General features: G+C 47.5%; 1 protein-coding gene across 1 annotated transcript in view; it reads right to left on the bottom strand.

The window, feature by feature from the left end:
- The window catches only part of LOC115160163 (methyl-CpG-binding domain protein 2), a 104,076-nt gene that overhangs the window by 67,179 nt on the left and 23,967 nt on the right, over positions 1-12,930 (bottom strand). The gene's annotated exons all lie outside the window — the stretch shown is intronic.

Genomic DNA, 12,930 nt, shown 5'->3' with positions numbered 1-12,930 from the left:
ATTATGTCATGGTAGTGTGGCTGTATTAATAGCAGAGCTGCCAGTCTCATTATGTCATGGTAGTGTTGCTGTATTAATAGCAGTGCTGCCAGTCTCATTATGTCATGGTAGTGGGGCTGTATTAATAGCAGAGCTGCCAGTCTCATTATGTCATGGTAGTGGGGCTGTATTAATAGCAGAGCTGCCAGTCTCATTATGTCATGGTAGTGGGGCTGTATTAATAGCAGCGCTGCCAGTCTCATTATGTCATGGTAGTGGGGCTGTATTAATAGCAGCGCTGCCAGTCTCATTATGTCATGGTAGTGGGGCTGTATTAATAGCAGCGCTGCCAGTCTCATTATGTCATGGTAGTGTGGCTGTATTAATAGCAGCGCTGCCAGTCTCATTATGTCATGGTAGTGGGGCTGTATTAATAGCAGAGCTGCCAGTCTCATTATGTCAAGGTAGTGGGGCTGTATTAATAGCAGAGCTGCCAGTCTCATTATGTCATGGTAGTGGGGCTGTATTAATAGCAGAGCTGCCAGTCTCATTATGTCATGGTAGCGGGGCTGTATTAATAGCAGAGCTGCCAGTCTCATTATGTCATGGTAGCGTGGCTGTATTAATAGCAGAGCTGCCAGTCTCATTATGTCATGGTAGTGGGGCTGTATTAATAGCAGAGCTGCCAGTCTCATTATGTCATGGTAGTGTGGCTGTATTAATAGCAGAGCTGCCAGTCTCATTATGTCATGGTAGTGGGGCTGTATTAATAGCAGCGCTGCCAGTCTCATTATGTCATGGTAGTGGGGCTGTATTAATAGCAGCGCTGCCAGTCTCATTATGTCATGGTAGTGGGGCTGTATTAATAGCAGCGCTGCCAGTCTCATTATGTCATGGTAGTGTGGCTGTATTAATAGCAGAGCTGCCAGTCTCATTATGTCATGGTAGTGGGGCTGTATTAATAGCAGCGCTGCCAGTCTCATTATGTCATGGTAGTGGGGCTGTATTAATAGCAGAGCTGCCAGTCTCATTATGTCATGGTAGTGGGGCTGTATTAATAGCAGAGCTGCCAGTCTCATTATGTCATGGTAGTGGGGCTGTATTAATAGCAGAGCTGCCAGTCTCATTATGTCATGGTAGCGGGGCTGTATTAATAGCAGAGCTGCCAGTCTCATTATGTCATGGTAGTGTGGGCTGTATTAATAGCAGAGCTGCCAGTCTCATTATGTCATGGTAGTGGGGCTGTATTAATAGCAGAGCTGCCAGTCTCATTATGTCATGGTAGTGGGGCTGTATTAATAGCAGAGCTGCCAGTCTCATTATGTCATGGTAGTGGGGCTGTATTAATAGCAGCGCTGCCAGTCTCATTATGTCATGGTAGTGGGGCTGTATTAATAGCAGCGCTGCCAGTCTCATTATGTCATGGTAGTGGGGCTGTATTAATAGGAGCGCTGCCAGTCTCATTATGTCATGGTAGTGTGGCTGTATTAATAGCAGAGCTGCCAGTCTCATTATGTCATGGTAGTGGGGCTGTATTAATAGCAGCGCTGCCAGTCTCATTATGTCATGGTAGTGGGGCTGTATTAATAGCAGAGCTGCCAGTCTCATTATGTCATGGTAGTGGGGCTGTATTAATAGCATAGCTGCCAGTCTCATTAGTTCATGGTAGTGGGGCTGGATTAATAGCAGAGCTGCCAGTCTCATTATGCATGGTAGCGGGGCTGTATTAAATAGCAGCGCTGCCAGTCTCATTATGTCATGGTAGTGGGGCTGTATTAATAGCAGAGCTGCCAGTCTCATTATGTCATGGTAGTGGGGCTGTATTAATAGCAGCGCTGCCAGTCTCATTATGTCACGGTAGTGGGGCTGTATTAATAGCAGAGCTGCCAGTCTCATTATGTCACGGTAGTGGGGCTGTATTAATAGCAGCGCTGCCAGTCTCATTATGTCACGGTAGTGGGGCTGTATTAATAGCAGCGCTGCCAGTCTCATTATGTCATGGTAGTGGGGCTGTATTAATAGCAGAGCTGCCAGTCTCATTATGTCATGGTAGTGGGGCTGTATTAATAGCAGAGCTGCCAGTCTCATTATGTCACGGTAGTGGGGCTGTATTAATAGCAGAGCTGCCAGTCTCATTATGTCACGGTAGTGGGGCTGTATTAATAGCAGCGCTGCCAGTCTCATTATGTCATGGTAGTGGGGCTGTATTAATAGCAGAGCTGCCAGTCTCATTATGTCACGGTAGTGGGGCTGTATTAATAGCAGAGCTGCCAGTCTCATTTGTCACGGTAGTGGGGCTTGTATTAATAGGCAGAGCTGCCAGTCTCATTATGTCATGGTAGTGGGGCTGTATTAATAGCAGAGCTGCCAGTCTCATTATGTCATGTAGTGGGGCTGTATTAATAGCAGAGCTGCCAGTCTCATTATGTCATGGTAGTGGGGCTGTATTAATAGCAGAGCTGCCAGTCTCATTATGTCATGGTAGTGGGGCTGTATTAATAGCAGAGCTGCCAGTCTCATTATGTCATGGTAGTGGGGATGTATTAATAGCAGCGCTGCCAGTCTCATTATGTCATGGTAGTGGGGCTGTATTAATAGCAGAGCTGCCAGTCTCATTATGTCATGGTAGTGGGGCTGTATTAATAGCAGCGCTGCCAGTCTCATTATGTCATGGTAGTGGTGCTGTATTAATAGCAGAGCTGCCAGTCTCATTATGTCATGGTAGTGGGGCTGTATTAATAGCAGAGCTGCCAGTCTCATTATGTCATGGTAGTGGGGCTGTATTAATAGCAGAGCTGCCAGTCTCATTATTTCATGGTAGTGGGGCTGTATTAATAGCAGCGCTGCCAGTCTCATTATGTCACGGTATTGGGGTTGTCAACATAAGAAACATCTGCCAGTTGCCACATGTACTTGAGGCTAAATTCAATTCTTCTAAGAAACACTTGACGAGTTCTCAGGTTGGAGGAAACGTTTAAAAGGCAGCAGGGAGGATCAATGGCATCCCAACCCAGAAACATAACCCTGGCCTAACCCATCAAGCAGACAGTTCCTCCCATCTCCTTCTCCTGGGTGGCGTATTCATTAGGGTATACCATAGCAAAACAGAAACCAAGCCTTTCTTATTGAACCAGTTCAGATAGTGTGCCTTCTCGTTCCATTCCATTTCGGAGTATTTTGTGCCTACTGAACATGACCGACCCTGTTCTTGTCACCACCGCAGACGCCTTCAGGCCGGAGAAAAAATATCTCCATGCACGTTAGACAGCAAGCATCCATGGCACTGAGTGGTTGAGATTAGATTTGCTTCCTGATTTCCTGCTTGTGGTCAACAGGGTGTATAGAGGAGCAAGAACTGTTGTTATAGAAACACATCAGCTGCATTACAGCATGGAAGAACTCAGGGGCTAGCTTCCCCCTCACACCAGACCAGGCTGGACCAGGGGCAAGCTTCCCCCTCACACCAGACCAGGCTGGACCAGGGGCAAGCTTCCTCCTCACACCAGACCAGGCTGGACCAGGGGCAAGCTTCCTCCTCACACCAGACCAGGCTGGACCAGGGGCTAGCTTCCACCTCACACCAGACCAGGCTGGACCAGGGGCAAGCTTCCACCTCACACCAGACCAGGCTGGACCAGGGGCAAGCGTCCTCCTCACACCAGACCAGGCTGGACAAGGGGCAAGCTTCCACCTCACACTAGACCATGCTGGACCAGGGGCAAGCTTCCTCCTCACACCAGACCAGAAAATAACATGGCTATATACAGAGAGTAGAAAATAACATGGCTGTATACAGGAAGTAGAAAATAACATGGCTGTATACAGAGAGTACCAGTACTGAGTCTATGTGCAGGGTTACCAGGTAATTGACGTAGCAATGTACTGTACATACAGGTAGGGGTAAAGTGACTAGGCAACAGGATTGATAATAGACAGTAACAGCAGTATACTGTAGGTAGGGGTAAAGGATAGATAATAGACAGTAGCAGCAGTATACTGTAGGTAGGGGTAAAGGATAGATAATAGACAGTAACAGCAGTATACTGTAGGTAGGGGTAAAGGATAGATAATAGACAGTAACAGCAGTATACTGTAGGTAGGGGTAAAGGATAGATAATAGACAGTAACAGCAGTATTATGTAGGTAGGGGTAAAGGATAGATAATAGACAGTAACAGCAGTATACTGTAGGTAGGGGTAAAGGATAGATAATAGACAGTAACAGCCGTATTATGTAGGTAGGGGTAAAGGATAGATAATAGACAGTAACAGCAGTATACTGTAGGTAGGGGTAAAGGATAGATAATAGACAGTAACAGCAGTATACTGTAGGTAGGGGTAAAGGATAGATAATAGACAGTAACAGCAGTATACTGTAGGTAGGGGTAAAGGATAGATAATAGACAGTAACAGCAGTATACTGTAGGTAGGGGTAAAGGATAGATAATAGACAGTAACAGTGGTGTCATCAGAATGTGTGTGTGCATGCGAGGGTAGGGTCCAGCCTCGCGCGTTAGGGTCCAGCGTGTGTGCACATAGAGTCAGTGCAAGAAAGTTAGTTAAAAAAAAGGGTGAATGCAGGTAGTCTGGGTAGTCATTTGATTAGCTATGTCTCATGGCTTGTGGGGGGGGGGGGTAGAAGCTGTTCAGGGTCCTGATGGTTCCAGACTTGGTGCATTGGTACCGCTTGAGGTACCAGAGAGAGTCTACAGCTTGGGTGGCTGGGCCTTCTTCTAACACCGCCTGGTATAGAGGTCCTGGATAGCAGGAAGCTTGGCCCCAGTGATGTACTGGGCCGTACGTGCTGCCCTCTGTAACGCCTAGCGGTTTGATGCCAAGCAGGATCTGAGGGCCTGTGCCAAATAATTTCCAGCCTCCTGGGGGGGGGGGGCATTGTCAGGCCCTCTTCACGACTGTCTTGGTGTGTTTGGACCACGATCGATCCTTTGTGGTGTGGACATAGAGGAACTCGAAACTCTCGACCTACTCCACTTTAGCCCCGTCGATGTAAATGGGGACCTGTTCGGCCCTCCTTTTTCCTGTAGTCCACGGTCAGTGCCTTTGTCTTGCTGACGTTCAGGGAGAGGTTGTTGTCTTGGCACTCTAACCTTCTTCCTACTACTCAAGTCTCTATTCCTGGCTATATTCATATTAGAAAAGAAATTGGCCAGCATTTCTTGAGCAAAGATGATAGTGGAGAACAAAATGGAGAGTGTCTATATTACACTACAAAATGACTGGTGAGCTGAGTCTGAGTGAAATGGGGTAGTGGAGTGGTAGAGCCTGGACGGATGGCCAGGGTGGGACGTCTGGGGTTATTTTCCTAAGGATAAGCTCAGTCAGTGCTGAGCGAGAGAGAATGGATGTGATCATATCCTTAACCCGGGCAGGTTGGCCTTCCCTGTGGCTCAGTTGGTAGAACATGGTGTTTGCAACGCCAGCATGGTGAGTGCAACGCCGGGGTTGTGGGTTCGATTCCCATAGGGGGCCAGTACAAAAAAAATACAAAATAAATGCATGAAATGAAATGTATGCACTCACTACTGTAAGTCGCTCTGGATAAGAGCGGCTGCTAAATGACTAAAATGTAGAAAATAGCATTTTCCTCTTCAGACCAAGGACTACCACAGAGTCCTTTTAAAACAGCTGGCTCACACAGTAGACAAACACACAGATGGTCACTGTAAACTCAGAACCAGCAACAACAAAAAAAAGAAAAGGCAAACACTCATCGTGAAACAGGAAACAAGAGACTAGAATATCGGCTGACATTTTCTATTTTGTATTCTGACGATTCTACAGAGGGCTGCTTTCAGCCGTTCGGCATCTAAGGTGTGTCCAGGGCATAAAACCGGGACGTTGTGTGACTCAGACCCTTAACTTAACCGAAAGACCGTTGAAAACAATCCGAGAGGTTCTCTGACCACAACTGCCTCTCCGTTTAGCTCAGTCTCCACCTCGGCCTAACTCATCTCATATGCAGACGAGCGAGCGCCTAGCTCTGTGACTCATCGCTATGCACATCGATCTGTGACCGGCGACCGGAAGGAACACAGATGAGTGTGTGACCTTGAAGAGTCTCAGGAGCGAGTGGGTAGGTGACTAGGAGCTAGGCCGTTACATGACTCAGCGATGAGTCAAAGCCGAACCAGAGACAAACAGAACCCAGCTCACTGACTGACTGGCTCTACCACACAGATCACTGGTGAGAGGGATTGAGGGTGTGGAATTCCACAGTGGTTAGCTGTTCTTCATGCAGAGCGAACTACAGAAACTAACAGTGAAGTCATGCTGAATCATACAAAGAAGGCTTAAGAAGCAAGATACCAAACTCCTGTCAACTTTCTAGACTGGCCTGTGAAATGTCAGCTATCGTTCTAAACATGTAGGCTATATTTCCCCCATAGTTAGCTTAGCTATCATGCTAATTTGCATGTGCAGCAGTAAAAAGTTACACAGTAAAGTGGTTGTGAAAAATAAGAGGAAGAAAGGAGTAGAGGATCATGGGAGTGAGAGAGTAGCGGTGTCTTATAGGCTAGTCTCCGTAATTCCCCCTGGCTTCCCCCTGGCTTATATCTTGATGTAGACACCAGCTCAAGCAAAACAGAGTGGAAGAGAGAGAGAGCTTTTCATGAAGTTTCCGTCATGTGTCCGTCTGCCTGTCTGTCTGGCGATGGCTGTGTGTGTGGTTGTGAGAGCAGCGGGTGGCAGTGAAGGGCAGAGGGCACTTTCTCATGGTATGCTCCTCCCCCTCCCCAGACAGACAGACAGACAGACAGACAGACAGACAGACAGACAGACAGACAGACAGACAGACAGACAGACAGACAGACAGACAGACAGACAGACATGTTGAAGAGAATGATCATTATGGTGTAAATTGGTCTATTAATTCCACTGAAGTGATCACATTTCCGACTAGCCAAGTCCACGTTGCCTTCCCCTTGTCCACGGCTTCCCTTCCTACCAATCACCTGCTTCTTCCACAATGGCACTACTTGGATCTGATTAACAGATCCCCGTTTTAATGTCAGATGCACAAATACAGTGAAATGCCTTTCTTGAAAACTCAAAAAACCCAACAACGCAAAATCAAATCAATTTATATAACCCTTCTTACATCAGCTGATATCTCAAAGTGCTGTACAGAATAACAATGTATTACTAGAAACAAAAACACATGAAATAAGAGTAAGAAAGTAAGCTTTCAGGAAACATTTAAAAACTGGAGTGATGGAGGTAGATATGTATAGGGGGAAGGAGACAGGGATACTGGAGTGATGGAGGTAGATATGTATAGGGGACAGGGATACTGGAGTGATGGAGGTAGATATGTATAGGGGACAGGGATACTGGAGTGATGGAGGTAGATATGCTATAGGGGAAGGGATTTACTGGAGTGATGGAGGTAGATATGTATAGGGGACAGGGATACTGGAGTGATGGATGGTAGATATGTATAGGGGGAAGGGGACAGGGATACGGAGTGATGGAGGTAGATATGTATAGGGGACAGGGATACTGGAGTGATGGAGGTTAGATATGTATAGGGGACAGGGATACTGGAGTGATGGAGGTAGATATGTATAGGGGACAGGGATACTGGAGTGATGGAGGTAGATATGTATAGGGGACAGGGATACTGGAGTGATGGAGGTAGCTATGTATAGGGGGAAGGGAAGGGCTACAGGGATATGGAAGTGATGGAGGGTAGATATGTATAGGGGACAGGGATACTGGAGTGATGGAGGTAGATATGTATAGGGGACAGGGATTACTGGAGTGATGGAGGTTCGATATGTATAGGGGACAGGGATACTGGAGTGATGGAGGTAGATATGTATAGGGGACAGGGATACTGGAGTGATGGAGGTAGATATGTATAGGGGACAGGGATAAAGGAGTGATAGAGGTAGATATGTATAGGGGACAGGGATACTGGAGTGATGGAGGTAGATATGTATAGGGGACAGAGATACTGGAGTGATGGAGGTAGGATATGTATAGGGGACAGGGATACTGGAGTGATGGACGGTAGATATGTATAGGGGACAGGGATACTGGGTGATGGAGGTAGATATGTCTAGGGGACAGGATACGGAGTGATGGAGGTAGATATGTATAGGGGACAGAGATACTGGAGTGATGGAGGTAGATATGTATAGGGGACAGGGATACTGGAGTGATGGAGGTAGATATGTATAGGGGACAGGGATACTGGAGTGATGGGAGGTAGATATGTATAGGGGACAGGGATACTGGAGTGATGGAGGTAGATATGTATAGGGGACAGGGATACTGGAGTGATGGAGGTAGATATGTATAGGGGACAGGGATACTGGAGTGATGGAGGTAGATATGTATAGGGGACAGGGATACTGGAGTGATGGAGGTAGATATGTATAGGGGGAAGGGGACAGGGAGATACTGGAGTGATGGAGGTAGATATGTATAGGGGACAGGGATACTGGAGTGATGAGGTAGATATGTATAGGGGGAAGGGATACTGGAGTGATGGAGGTAGATATGTATAGGGGGAAGGTGATACTGGAGTGATGAGGTAGATATGTATAGGGGGAAGGGATACTGGAGTGATGGAGGTAGATATGTATAGGAGACAGGGATACTGGAGTGATGGAGGTAGATATGTATAGGGGGATGGAGACAGGGGTACTGGAGTGATGGAGGTAGATATGTATAGGGGGAAGGGGACAGGGATACTGGAGTGATGGAGGTAGATATGTATAGGGGACAGGGGATACTGGAGTGATGAGGTAGATATGTATAGGGGGAAGGGGACAGGATACTGGAGTGATGGAGGTAGATATTTATAGGGGGAAGGGGACAGGGATACTGGAGTGATTGAGGTAGATATGTATAGGGGGAAGGGGACAGGGATTACTGGAGGTGATGAGGTAGATATGTATAGGGGGAAGGAGACAGGGATACTGGAGTGATGAGGTAGATATGTATAGGGGGAAGGGGACAGGGATACTGAGTATGAGGTAGATATGTATAGGGGACAGGGATACTGGAGTGATGAGGTAGATACTGTATAGGGGGACGGGATACTGGAGTGATGGAGGTAGATATGTATAGGGGGAAGGGATACTGGAGTGATGGAGGTAGATATGTATAGGGGGAAGGGGACAGGGATACTGGAGTGCTGGAGGTAATTATATGTATAGGGGGAAGGGGACAGGGATACTGGAGTGATGGAGGTAGATATGTATAGGGGGAAGGAGACAGGGATACTGGAGTGATGAGGTAGATATGTATAGGGTGGACAAGGGATACTGGAGTGATGAGGTAGATATGTATAGGGCCCGGGATACTGGAGTGATGGAAGGTAGATATGTATAGGGGGAAGGGATACTGGAGTGATTGGAGGTAGATATGTATAGGGGGAAGGGGAAAGGGATACTGGAGTGATGGAGGTAGATATGTATAGGGGGAGGAGACAGGGATACTGGAGTGATGGAGGTAGATATGTATAGGGGGAAGGGGACAGGGACACTGGAGTGATGGAGGTAGATATGTATAGGGGGAAGGAGACAGGGATATGGAGTGATGAGGTAGATATGTATAGGGGGAAGGGATACTGGGATACTGGAGTGATGGAGGTAGTAGATATGTATAGGGGACAGGTATACTGGAGTGATGGAGGTAGATATGTATAGGGGACAGGGATACTGGAGTGATGGAGGTAGATATGTATAGGGGACAGGGATACTGGAGTGATGGAGGTAGATATGTATAGGGGACAGGGATACTGGAGTGATGGAGGTAGATGGTAGATATGTATAGGGACAGGGATGGATACTGGAGTGAGGAGGTAGATATGTATAGGGGGAAGGGGACAGGGATACTGGAGTGATGGAGGTAGATATGTATAGGGGGAAGGGGACCGGGATACTGGAAGTGATGGAGGGTAGATATGTATAGGGGACAGGGGACAGGGATCTGGAGTGATGGAGGTAGATATGTATAGGGGGAAGGGTATACTGGAGTGATGGAGGTAGATATGTATAGGGGGAAGGGATACTGGAGTGATGGAGGTAGATATGTATAGGGGGAAGGGATACTGGAGTGATGGAGGTAGATATGTATAGGGGGAAGGGATACTGGAGTGATGGAGGTAGATATGTATAGGGGGAAGGGATACTGGAGTGATGGAGGTAGATATTTATAGGGGGAAGGGGACAGGGATACTGGAGTGATGGAGGTAGATATGTATAGGGGGAAGGAGACAGGGATACTGGAGTGATGAGGTAGATATGTATAGGGGACAGGGATACTGGAGTGATGAGGTAGATATGTATAGGGGGAAGGGATACTGGAGTGATGGAGGTAGATATGTATAGGGGGAAGGGATACTGGAGTGATGGAGGTAGATATGTATAGGGGGAAGGGGACAGGGATACTGGAGTGATGGAGGTAGATATGTATAGGGGGGAAGGGGACAGGGATACTGGAGTGATGGAGGTAGATATGTATAGGGGGAAGGAGACAGGGATACTGGAGTGATGAGGTAGATATGTATAGGGGACAGGGATACTGGAGTGATGGAGGTAGATATGTATAGGGGACAGGGATACTGGAGTGATGGAGGTAGATATGTATAGGGGACAGGGATACTGGAGTGATGGAGGTAGATATGTATAGGGGGAAGGGGACAGGGATACTGGAGTGATGGAGGTAGATATGTATAGGGGGAAGGAGTCAGGGATACTGGAGTGATGGAGGTAGATATGTATAGGGGGAAGGGGACAGGGATACTGGAGTGATGGAGGTAGATATGTATAGGGGGAAGGAGACAGGGATACTGGAGTGATGGAGGTAGATATGTATAGGGGGAAGGGATACTGGGATACTGGAGTGATGGAGGTAGATATGTATAGGGGACAGGGATACTGGAGTGATGGAGGTAGATATGTATAGGGGACAGGGATACTGGAGTGATGGAGGTAGATATGTATAGGGGACAGGGATACTGGAGTGATGGAGGTAGATATGTATAGGGGACAGGGATACTGGAGTGATGGAGGTAGATATGTATAGGTTACAGGGATACTGGAGTGATGGAGGTAGATATGTATAGGGGGAAGGGGACAGGGATACTGGAGTGATGGAGGTAGATATGTATAGGGGGAAGGGGACAGGGATACTGGAGTGATGGAGGTAGATATGTATAGGGGACAGGGGACAGGGATACTGGAGTGATGGAGGTAGATATGTATAGGGGGAAGGGTATACTGGAGTGATGGAGGTAGATATGTATAGGGGGAAGGGATACTGGAGTGATGGAGGTAGATATGTATAGGGGGAAGGGATACTGGAGTGATGGAGGTAGATATGTATAGGGGAAGGGATACTGGAGTGATGGAGGTAGATATGTATAGGGGGAAGGGATACTGGAGTGATGGAGGTAGATATTTATAGGGGGAAGGGGACAGGGATACTGGAGTGATGGAGGTAGATATGTATAGGGGGAAGGAGACAGGGATACTGGAGTGATGAGGTAGATATGTATAGGGGACAGGGATACTGGAGTGATGAGGTAGATATGTATAGGGGGAAGGGATACTGGAGTGATGGAGGTAGATATGTATAGGGGGAAGGGATACTGGAGTGATGGAGGTAGATATGTATAGGGGGAAGGGGACAGGGATACTGGAGTGATGGAGGTAGATATGTATAGGGGGAAGGGGACAGGGATACTGGAGTGATGGAGGTAGATATGTATAGGGGGAAGGAGACAGGGATACTGGAGTGATGAGGTAGATATGTATAGGGGACAGGGATACTGGAGTGATGGAGGTAGATATGTATAGGGGACAGGGATACTGGAGTGATGGAGGGTAGATATGTATAGGGGGAAGGGGACAGGGATACTGGAGTGATGGAGGTAGATATGTATAGGGGGAAGGAGACAGGGATACTGGAGTGATGGAGGTAGATATGTATAGGGGGAAGGGGACAGGGATACTGGAGTGATGGAGGTAGATATGTATAGGGGGAAGGAGACAGGGATACTGGAGTGATGGAGGTAGATATGTATAGGGGGAAGGGATACTGGGATACTGGAGTGATGGAGGTAGATATGTATAGGGGACAGGGATACTGGAGTGATGGAGGTAGATATGTATAGGGGGACAGGGATACTGGAGTGATGGAGGTAGATATGTATAGGGGGACAGGGATACTGGAGTGATGGAGGTAGATATGTATAGGGGACAGGGATACTGGAGTGATGGAGGTAGATATGTATAGGGGACAGGGATACTGGAGTGATGGAGGTAGATATGTATAGGGGGAAGGGGACAGGGATACTGGAGTGATTGAGGGTAGATAATGTATAGGGGGAAGGGGACAGGGATACTGGAGTGATGGAGGTAGATATGTATAGGGGACAGGGGACAGGGATACTGGAGTGATGGAGGTAGATATGTATAGGGGACAGGGGACAGGGATACTGGAGTGATGGAGGTAGATATGTATAGGGGGAAGGGGACAGGGATACTGGAGTGAGTGATGGAGGTAGATATGTATAGGGGACAGGGATACTGGAGTGATGGAGGTAGATATGTATAGGGGGAAGGGGACAGGGATACTGGAGTGATGGAGGTAGATATGTATAGGGGGAAGGGGACAGGGATACTGGAGTGATGGAGGTAGATATGTATAGGGGACAGGGATACTGGAGTGATGGAGATAGATATGTATAGGGGGAAGGGGACAGGGATACTGGAGTGATGGAGGTAGATATGTATAGGGGGAAGGGGACAGGGATACTGGAGTGATGGAGGTAGATATGTATAGGGACAGGGGACAGGGATACTGGAGTGATGGAGGTAGATATGTATAGGGGGAAGGGGACAGGGATACTGGAGTGATGGAGGTAGATATGTATAGGGGACAGAGATACTGGAGTGATGGAGGTAGATATGTA

The sequence above is a fragment of the Salmo trutta genome, chromosome 23 (assembly GCF_901001165.1).
Source record: "Salmo trutta chromosome 23, fSalTru1.1, whole genome shotgun sequence".
NCBI lineage: Eukaryota > Metazoa > Chordata > Actinopteri > Salmoniformes > Salmonidae > Salmo > Salmo trutta.
This window is presented reverse-complemented; position numbering and strand designations above follow the sequence as displayed.